Genomic DNA, 10840 nt, shown 5'->3' with positions numbered 1-10840 from the left:
TCAACGATTAAGATGATGTTAGCGTTCTTCGAAGTTTCCGGTACGCTCGAGGTCATAAGGCACTGCGTGTACAGGGTGGCTAGTTTTTCTAGCACAACCTCCCCTCCGTCCTTCAACAGATCTGCTGTCAGCTGATCCTCACCAGTTGCTTTCAACCTTTGCATTACTTCTATGGCTTTTTTTAATTGATCTTTCGTTACTGATGGAATGATGCATTGCTGTGCGCTGCTGTCTCTGTCATTAACGTCCTGATTACATTGGCAACTGTATAGATTTGTGTAGAACTCTTCAGCTACTTTAACTATCTTATCTATATTGATAATGACATTGCCCTCTTTGTATTTTAACGCAATTGCCTGATTTTTGCCGATGCCTAGTTTGCTCCCTCCATATGAAACTCCCTTATGTCGGTTACCTTGTGCTTATTGAATAGCATTTATTGCTCTGCTATTTCTGTTCTGTCTGTGAGGTTAGAGGCTTTAATGCTTTGGCGTTCCTTAATCAGACCTTTCGCCTCCTGAGAGAGCTTGCCGGTATCTTGTCTGAGCATCATATCGCGCACTTCTAATGCGCATTATCATTCATTGCTTGAATATTATGTTGGTTTCAATTTACGCCCCCCTCGGGGAACAATCATTTACCATCTGCGAAATCACTTTCACTAGAAAGCAAAGGTCTTTCCCAATGGTGACCCGTTATCTTTCTCGTGTTAGCACTCATGGTAAGTTTCCTGAGCCCAAAATCTCCGGAGCCCTTCACTAGATCTGCGGCTATGCGATTTTCTTCTGCTGGTCTACCACTCTGCATTGTTTCTAAATACCTATCTCTATGTTCTTTAGTAACAATCGGAATCTGGAGTGCCTGTGTGGCACATTTTCTAACGTCGATGGCATGATCATCACGCATACTGAACATTTCTATATAGACTGCTTAAACCAATTTCGCAGTATTATTAAAACGTTTTAAATAGAATCCCCATCGTGAACAAAAAGCGGCCGGCGCTTAGCGGCGTAGTGTGGGGTACACTTGCCACCTCCCACGGTAGGCAAGCGGCAAAGCCTCCTCTCCACTTGTGAAGGAAGGAATGGACGCCGCAAGGTGGTCGCACGGCAAGCATCCCCCAAACCCCAGCAGCGCAACTAATCTGCTCAATATTGGAAATGTATTGACATAGGCCGGTTTAACAACGGACCAGAGTGAGACCATCCTTACTCAATATTAGGCCGATTACCTCTAAAATTCGTAAGGACTAATAAAATGCAATACATATGAGAAAAGTATACTTTATGGTATAAAAAATACACGTAATAAAATGAAGAGAAGACAGGAGAAGATTATGAAGAGTAGATAAGAAGTATAATAGAAGCAATTAAAAGCGAGAAGAAGGCCTAATGCGAACGCACTGACATCGCATAATGATAATTAAGCACGCATGCAATCTTCTAAACATTGCTAATTACAGCACTGTCTTTGTATCCTACTACGTAAGTCCTCGATAAAAAGTCTTCAGGCCTCAAAGTATGTATTTGAGCAGTACAGTGGACAACTTGCTGCACCTCTGAAAAGTCAAAATACTTGGAACGAGACAAGCTCTTTCTTCCACATCCGGAAATTTTGAACTTCGACTGTGCCCTGACTGTTAAATTAAAGTCTCGAGCAAACCATGTGGCCTGACGTCTTTTGACCGGTTCCACATCTGGCCTGTACCAAGTCTAATTTCCTCTGTGATGCTCTCATACTTCCTCCGCTCTTTAAAGTTTGTCCAGCCCTGTCCATGTTGTAAGCCCTGTGGCTTACCTTCCAGAGTACCTGCCGCCATGCTTCAGCTCATTTCAACTGCCTACCATTTAAGCATACTTCCGCCGTAGTAGTGCAGAAATTAAGTGCACAGTTAAAAGAATTACTGGATCACTAACCAAGGGCTGAATGACACTGTTAAAGCTGTGGGATTGCTTTGACAAAAGTACACTGAACCGGCGAAACGCAACCTTTCTGGACACATGCCTTCCGTAAAAAAAGGGACGTGCACAATTTTATACGACGTCACTTTGCTCCAAACGGTCCAAGTCAGAGCATGAATTTTTTTTCAACACTTTCACATCCTTCATCCTGTAGAACAGACCCTTCAATGAGGTGGTTTGTAATTAACGCGCACTCGTGCGGTACTTAAAACATAGCTTAGATAAGGCGAGTTACTGTGGTCGCCACATTACGGCGAGGACATCTGCTGCTTGGCTTGAGCTGCTTACTAACCCTACGAGAGCAATTCAGCATGACTGAAATACAAGGACATTATTATGGCCGGATTGTAAACTGTACTAGTATAGTAGTAATAGAGTAACCACCCTTCGGGTGGAATCCGCGGCATGCACCACCAGTTAGGCACTGATACGACGCGAAACCCAGGGAATGGGCTGTTCTGAAGGATTTAGTATCGCCTCATCCTAATACACAAAACAAGAGAAAAAATCAGAATTGAGTTCCGCATGCTCAAAAAAATAAAAATAAACGCAAAAGGAGATTTAGAAGAGCAAGGATGCTGACTGAAAGCTTCCATTTCATTCCAGTTTCATAGGCCAGAAAAAGAAAGTGGACATATTTAGCTCCACAGAGATCCTCGAAACGGGTTAAAATAATTCAGTTCTACCTTATCCCTATAGCTATACGAAATATTGACCATGTGTTTACAGCAGTTCCCGAAACATACTATATAAAAAACCCATTCTATAAAAGACAATGCCGGAAAACCCGAGAGGGAAGCTAGAGGCATTCGGTCCCACTTCGGACAACTTCGTACTTGGAATACTGGAAATGCGATCGAAGCGCACCCTGCATCACCGGCGGCTGTTCAGCGGAATATTTGAAAAGGTCCGCGCGACAAGAGAGCAAAGGACAAACACCGGCGCCGCCGTTATGATCTATTGGGAACCCGTACGCTGCCTGTATGGCGCGGTCTCCTTGAGGGATTTGGGGATTTTACGAGCACACCTGGACCAGCAAGACCTTTCTCTTTTTTTAAGGGCAGACATTTGTTGTTCTTTCCAGTTTTTTTTTTTTTGAACTTCCTCACCGCCAGTTCGAGTATCTTGCAGGATTGAAGAGAATGCCGGCTAAAATATGGATGTTAACTCGAACGTAAGCTAAGAGAAAAAAAAAGGCACGGTCGCTAACCGAGCGAAGGGGGTCATTTGAAGCTTTAGACCCCGACTGAAATTCTGATTTAAGATTTATTGAAACACGGGAAGGGTTTCTAAGTGAGCGAAATCGAAAACAAATGATGTATACTCTCACAATGCTCGGTGGCCCTAGTTTCCGTGTCGAAAGTTATAAGCAACAGCAGGGGAAAAAATGCTGTTGGGTACACAAGATTGTGCTGCGCTGAACCACCACCATAAGTAGTGTTTCGGGAGTCAGAAATTAAAGCAGTTTTTTTTGTTTACTAGAAACCCTGAAAGGACATTGGTAAGCTCTCCCAGAAAACGAGACTTCATCACAAATCGGCAGAACATGGCAATTTCGAAAAGTGAGGAGGAAGAGCGAGCAGAAATGTCGAAGTGCTTTACTAAGAAACAGTTAGGTGAGAATCGAAAGGGTAAGGTAAAGTGCACGGATGAAGCAGGAAAGCACGAAGGAAGTGATGAAGCATCGAAGAGAAAATTAGAGGCAGTTGGTGAGGACCGGAATTGTTTGAGAAGTGATGGAAGAAGCAGTATTTAGCAATTTAGATTACGCACTAATGGTAGCAGGATAATAATTCAGTTCCATCAGTTCAGGTAGCAGAATAATAATTCAGTTCATTAAGAAACATCGACCAAGGCTGTAATACAGAGAATGGTGGCGCCGCATTGTCATTCAGAATGTAATTAAGAAAATAAATCAAGCACATCCGTGAGAATAAAATGGAAGTTCTAATGGGGATGAAAGGTAAAATGAATTTACATGTGATTAAAAACAGCGCACATATATGATCAGAGGTATTGAGTTATGGAGCTTTCGGTAGCCCACGAAGAGCATAAAAGGCTGACAAAAATAGAACACGCACATAAGAAGGCGCAGCCTAGAACTGCACGCGTTTTTGTACATACGTCACAACAACATACAAAACATACATACAACATACAGAACATACAAACATACAAAAACAGATATTGCTGGGATAGAGAAGATTGCAACTCTGCATTCGCAATGTCTCGCGGCATCACGTGGACCCAAAGCAAGCGAAAATTTCGCAACATTATTAATGGGAGAATATTTTATCGTAAAGTTTCTTACTATTAACTAGAGGGAAAGCGGGCGCCCCGTCTAAGGGAGTTTGCATGGAGCTTCCTCGAGACCACCTCAGCAGACATGGGCGCTCTAAGCATCATGGGGCGGACAGCTACAGACTGCAGAACCACAACTTTTGGACAAAAATAATGTAAAAATAAACGTTGCTCGATAATCAAGAGTGCCCTTAGAGTCAATATCCTGTCTATAAATTGCAACATACGAGCAGAAAAGCATCTAAATATAAAGTTTGCCCAAAATAAGCGATGGCTTGCTCTCCGGTTGGCCAAATACCGTACACCACAAAATTCGGCATTTCGTGCTTAACAGGCGCACTTTTAAAAATAAATATTGTAAGGCTAAAGAAGAAGATGCGTCTGATGATTTGAAAAGACGAAGACGAGGTGACAGTGTTCTCGAGAGTTTTTGCCAGCGCTACGCTTGTGTGTCTTTTGCCGATCTGATCCCAGACTGCTGCCGTTGCCGTTCCCGTCGCCCCAGTACCTCGTAACAAACCCCCCGTTACATTTGGTGGAGGTGCTGGGTAAAAACATCGGCCCTGGAGCTCCGTAGTCGTGCTCTCCCGGCGCGCACGATGCCTGAGGACGTCCAACACCAGGCCGTACAAGTGGGCCAGGCTGTCATCTGTGCCGGCTCTCTTCGTCAACGGGACCCGACCATTTTCAGCGGGACTGACGAGAACGATGTGGAAGATTTGCTCACATCGTACGAGCGGGTGAGCGTATACAACAAATGGGACGATGTGACGAAGCTAAACAACGTCATCTTTTATCTCGCCGGTGTGGCTAACCTCTGGTATCGCAACCATGAGGCAGATATTCAAACCTGGTCCATTTTTAAGACTAAATTTGCAGACGTATTTGGTCGACCGGCTGTCAGGCAACTCCGAGCCGAACAGCGATTGCGTGAACGATCTCAGCAGGCTAGTGAAAGCTTCACTAGCTACATTGAAGATGTCGTCGACTTGTGCAAGCGGGTCAACGCTCGTATGTCGGAAGCCGACAAGATCCAACACATCTTGAAAGGCATCGATGACGACGCTTTTCAGATGCTTCTAGCGCGCGACTTGCGTACCGTTGCTGAAGTCGTCACGCTGTGTCAAAGCTTTGAGCAGTTGCGCAAGCAGCGGATTCTGACACGCCAGCGGCCACAGCAGGTTGAGTCGCTCGCTGGGCTCACGCCTGCTCCTGACCCCTCGCTGCTACAGCAGATTAAAGACTTCGTGCGGGAAGAAGTGGCACGTCAACTTTCCTTTCTGCCGAGCGCTCACGACCGACCATCATATCTGACTCCAGCGCTCCGACATACAATTCAAGAGCAAGTTGCTGAGGCTCTTCCACCGGCTCATCCGTCACCACCTGTCACGGTTCCGCTGACATACGCTGACGTTGTCGCCAGACCACAACCTGTGGCGGCTCCGCTCATATATGCCGAAGCCGTCGCGAGACCGCCTCCTGTCGCGGCTCCAGTGACATATGCCGATGTCGTAGCAAGACCGCAGCCGCCAATCTATAGTGCGCCTCCGGCGCATTTGCGAGGGCCAGTGGCTTACCGACGACCTACTCCAAGGGTCAGCGATTCCTGGCGCACAACGGACAATCGGCCGATTTGCTTCTTTTGTGGTCTCCCAGGTCATGTAGCTCGGCATTGCCGCCGTCGTCTCCCGGACGCGGAAATTCCTCCCCACGCTCCTGGGTACTGGCCCCCACCGAGTCAGTACTCTGTACCAGCTGCGCCGCCGCAAAGTCGTACTTCCTCGCCGGACCGTTCTACCCTCTCCAGCCGCCGGCCCTCTTCTCCACGACGCCGGTCTATTTCGCCTATGCGACGTCGCCCCACCGCTAACCAGGAGGAAAACTAGGCGCCGCAGTTCCTGAGGCGAGAACTGCGTCCACAACGAACTTCGAAAGGCCTCATCCGTCAGCCGCTAACCTCATTGAAATTTCCGTCGACGGCGTTTCTGTCATGGCGCTTGTCGACACTGGTGCTGCCGTTTCCGTCATGGACGCAAAGCTGTGTAGTTCTTTAAGAAAAGTAAGGACGCCAATTGCTGGACTCTCACTGCGCACCGCCAGCGCTCAGAACATCCAGCCGTCAGCAGCGTGTACCGCTCGCGTTGTAATCCAGGGGACCATTTATGCCGTCGAATTCGTCGTACTGCCCTGCTGTTCTCATGCTGTTATCCTGGGCTGGGATTTCCTATCGCGCCATGCTGCTATCATCGATTGTGCTCGAGCTGAAGTCGAGTTCTCTCACCTGCCCGAAGCTGTCTTGGACACTGCCCCTCCTGGTGCCTGTGTTAAGGCCCTAGTTGCCGAAGACATTGACCTGCCTCCCTGCTCTTCAGTCCTCGTACCCCTCTCTTGCGGCCCTCTTCGCGACGACACTGTCCTCTTCACTCCGACCCCTATCTTTCTGCACCGCAAGTGTCTGCCTCTGCCATACGCTGTACTGACTATATCCGCTGGCCTCTCCGTACTGTTCGTGTCTAACCCATTCTCGTTCCCCAACGCCTTGCGCCTAGGTGAATGTCTCGGCACGGTACAACCATTCGCGTCTCTGCTCATCCGCGAAGAGACGGACGACGCGCCGCACCTCTCCATAGCCGCACTCAGCCCACCTACTGCTGCGCCCGATCCCTCCTCAACCGAAGCATTCCTTCGCTCCATCGACGACAACCTTCCAGCGCCGCAAAGGGCACAGCTTCTCACTTTACTTAATCAGTTTCGCTCATCATTTGACTCACATCAAAGTTCCTTGGGCCAAACTTCCACTGTCACCCATGCCATCGACACAGGTGACCACGCACCGCTGCGACAACGTCCCTATCGTGTGTCTGTCGCCGAGCGCCAAGTTATTGAAGACCAAGTCGACAAGATGCTCCAGAGCGGCGTCATTCAGCCCTCAAGCAGCCCATGGGCGTCGCCTGTGGTGCTCGTCAAAAAGAAGGATGGCTCCATACGCTTCTGTGTAGATTACCGCCGCCTTAATAAGATTACGCGCAAAGATGTCTATCCCCTCCCGCGCATAGACGACGCTCTGGACTCTTTGCAAGGGGCCGAACTCTTTACATCTCTTGATTTGCGTTCCGGGTACTGGCAAGTTCCTATGAAAGAAGCCGATCGCCCCAAAACCGCCTTTGTGACACCGGATGGCTTGTATGAATTTACGGTGATGCCCTTCGGGCTTTGTAACGCCCCCGCGACTTTTGAGAGGATGATGGACACCATTTTGCGCGGACTTAAGTGGAAGACATGCCTTTGCTACCTCGACGACATTGTGGTCTTTTCCCCGGACTTTGACACCCACCTCTCCCGTTTGAAGCACGTCTTGACCTGCCTCTCTGACGCCGGCCTGCAGATGAACTTAAAAAAATGCCGTTTTGCCGCTCGTCAATTAACCATCTTAGGTCATGTTGTCTCTAAGCAGGGCGTCAGTCCCGACCCAGCGAAACTTCGTGCTGTGGTTGACTTTCCCAAACCTACCTCCATCAAAGACCTGCGCAGCTTCCTGGGTTTGTGCTCATATTTCCGCCGGTTTATTCGCAACTTTGCGTCCATTGCTGCGCCTTTGACTCAACTGCTGTCTGGAAGTGCGGATTTATCACTGTGGTCTCCAGCGTGCGACGACGCATACACCACCTTGCGCCGTCTCCTCACGGCGCCGCCCATTCTGCGCCATTTCGACTCGGCCGCTCCTACCGAAGTTCACACGGACGCCAGCGGTGTTGGCCTCGGCGCTGTCCTCGCCCAACGAAAACCTGGCTTTGACGAATACGTCGTTGCTTATGCTAGCCGCACACTCACACCAGCAGAACGCAACTACTCCGTAACTGAAAAAGAGTGTTTGGCGATTGTATGGGCCCTCGCGAAGTTTCGACCGTACATTTATGGGCGCCCTTTTGACGTTGTGACCGACCACCATGCGCTCTGTTGGCTTTGCAACCTGAAAGACCCCTCCGGCCGCCTCGCTAGGTGGGCCCTTCGCTTGCAAGAATATGATATCCGCGTCGTGTATCGCACCGGCCGCAAGCATCAAGACGCCGATGCACTGTCACGCTGCCCCCTTCCAGCCGAGATCGCCAGCCTTTCCACCTCCGACGCTTCTCTGCCCTTGCTTCGCCTCAGCGACATGCCTTCAGCGCAACGCATGGATCCCTGGATCGCTTCCCTTCTCGACTTTCTCGCCAACCCGACGGCTGCTTCACCGTCACGTGCGCTCCGCCGCCAAGCTGCCCATTTTGCGATCCGTGACACCTTACTTTATCGCCGTAACTACAACTCCGAAGGTCGCAAGTGGCTGCTCGTTATTCCACGTCACTTACGCTCGGAGATATGCGCATACTTCCATGCTGCCCCCCACAGCGGTCACGCGGGCGTTTTCAAGACCTACACCCGCATACGGCTGCGCTACTACTGGCGCGGAATGTACACCTTTATCATGAAGTACGTGCGCGCATGCATTCCCTGCCAACGTCGCAAGACACCTCCCCATCGTTCTGCTGCTGAGCTGCAGCCGTTACCATGCCCTCCACGCCCGTTCGACCGCGTTGGCATTGATTTATACGGTCCACTTCCATACACTGCAGACGGCAACCGTTGGGCTATAGTAGCGGTGGATCACCTTACACGATATGCCGAAACTGCTGCCCTTCCGGCTGCCACAGCGACGGACGTCGCCTCCTTCATTTTGCACCGATTCATCCTTCGCCACGGTGCACCTCGTGAACTGCTCAGTGACCGAGGCCGCGTGTTCTTATCTGAGGTGGTGAAGGCGCTTCTCAAAGAGTGCAACACGATTCACCGAACTACCACCGCCTATCATCCGCAGACCAATGGCCTCACTGAGCGATTTAACCGCACACTCGGAGACATGCTCTCCAAGTACGTCGCTTCTGACCACACGAACTGGGATCTCGTCCTTCCGTACGTTACTTATGCGTACAATACCGCTACGCAGTCTACCACCGGATTCTCTCCTTTCTTCCTACTTTACGGCCGCCAACCCTCTGCTACTATCGACACTATCCTCCCTTACCGCCCTGATGAATCCGAATATCGGCCTGTTTCCGACGCCGCGCAACACGCCGAAGCCTGCCGCCAAATTGCCCGGTCACTCACCACTGACACCCAGCATCGCCAGCGCTCCCGCCTCGACCAAGACCAAACCCCACCGAACTACACTTCTGGTGCACTTGTGTGGCTCTGGATCCCTTCAGGAACTCCCGGTCTCTCCTCAAAATTTCTTGCGAAGTACCATGGTCCCTACCGTGTGCTGGAGCGCACCTCTCCGGTTAATTATATCGTGGAACCCCTCACGCCGTCTCCTGATCTCCGCCGCCGAGGACGGGAGACCGTTCATGTACAGCGCCTCAAGCCCTACTACGACCCCGCCGTCTTGCCATCATCCTAAGTCGCCAGGATGGCTCCTCTTGTCCCCGGGGTGATTGTAAGGCTAAAGAAGAAGATGCGTCTGATGATTTGAAAAGACGAAGACGAGGTGACAGTGTTCTCGAGAGTTTTTGCCAGCGCTACGCTTGTGTGTCTTTTGCCGATCTGATCCCAGACTGCTGCCGTTGCCGTTCCCGTCGCCCCAGTACCTCGTAACAAACCCCCCGTTACAATATGTTTAAAAAAAACGTTGTTGCTTAAATACTTTAAGAGGTTTTTTAATGACATTTTGGAAAACAGGAACCTTTTATTGGCGTCGTGTACTGTTGAATTTTCGCTACTATGGCTTTTGCGCACTACGTTCGGGCTAAAATCGTCTGCGCGCGGGGCGCGCCGTAGACGGAATGGGACATCTGATTAATACCACACTCTGTTCCTGAAAAAAAAACCGACTGTCTCGCACCAAGTAGCTCACCGGCCCATGATGCTTCGAACGTCCATGCTGGCTGAGGTGCAGTACCACCAGCTTTCCCTCTAGTTTACAGTAAGAAACTCTTTGCATTATATGACTCAATAGAAGAAAAGTACGCAATATTTGTCTCCGGAAGTTGTCCGCGGACCCTGGCACCGGAAGTCGAGTGACGTCATAGTCATGGCGTAAGTGTAGTACAGGTTATTAAATTGATGCCGATGTAGTATATCGTAATGATAGTTAATAAAGGCCGGCTATAACGAATGTCGTAGTATGTCGTAACTAGCATCCGGATCTAATGAACTTAACGTGACGTAGCATGACCGCATATAATGAAGTGTCGTAGTATGGTGCAACAAGAAACCGGATACAACGAAGATACCAAATATAACGAGCATGCCGGATATCACGCAGTATCGAAGTAGGTTGTAACTAGAAACCGGATATAACGAAGGATTGAAGTATGTCGTTACTAGAAACCGGGAATAACAAACTCATCGTATATAACAAAGTGAAAGGAAGCACCTAGTTAACGCGCCAGCAACAACCAACGCTAATGCTTCCGCATTTCTCCAGTGCAACAGACGACAGTGCTCTCAAAGCTTTTATGTGGTGATGTCAAAGAGCAGAAAACTTATAGGATGGTCGCAACAGAAATAAATGAAGCTAAATAAGACCTATAATGGAATAA

This window comes from Amblyomma americanum, chromosome 11 (assembly GCF_052857255.1).
Source record: "Amblyomma americanum isolate KBUSLIRL-KWMA chromosome 11, ASM5285725v1, whole genome shotgun sequence".
NCBI classification, from domain to species: Eukaryota; Metazoa; Arthropoda; class Arachnida; order Ixodida; family Ixodidae; genus Amblyomma; species Amblyomma americanum.
Note: the sequence above shows the minus strand (reverse complement) of the source record.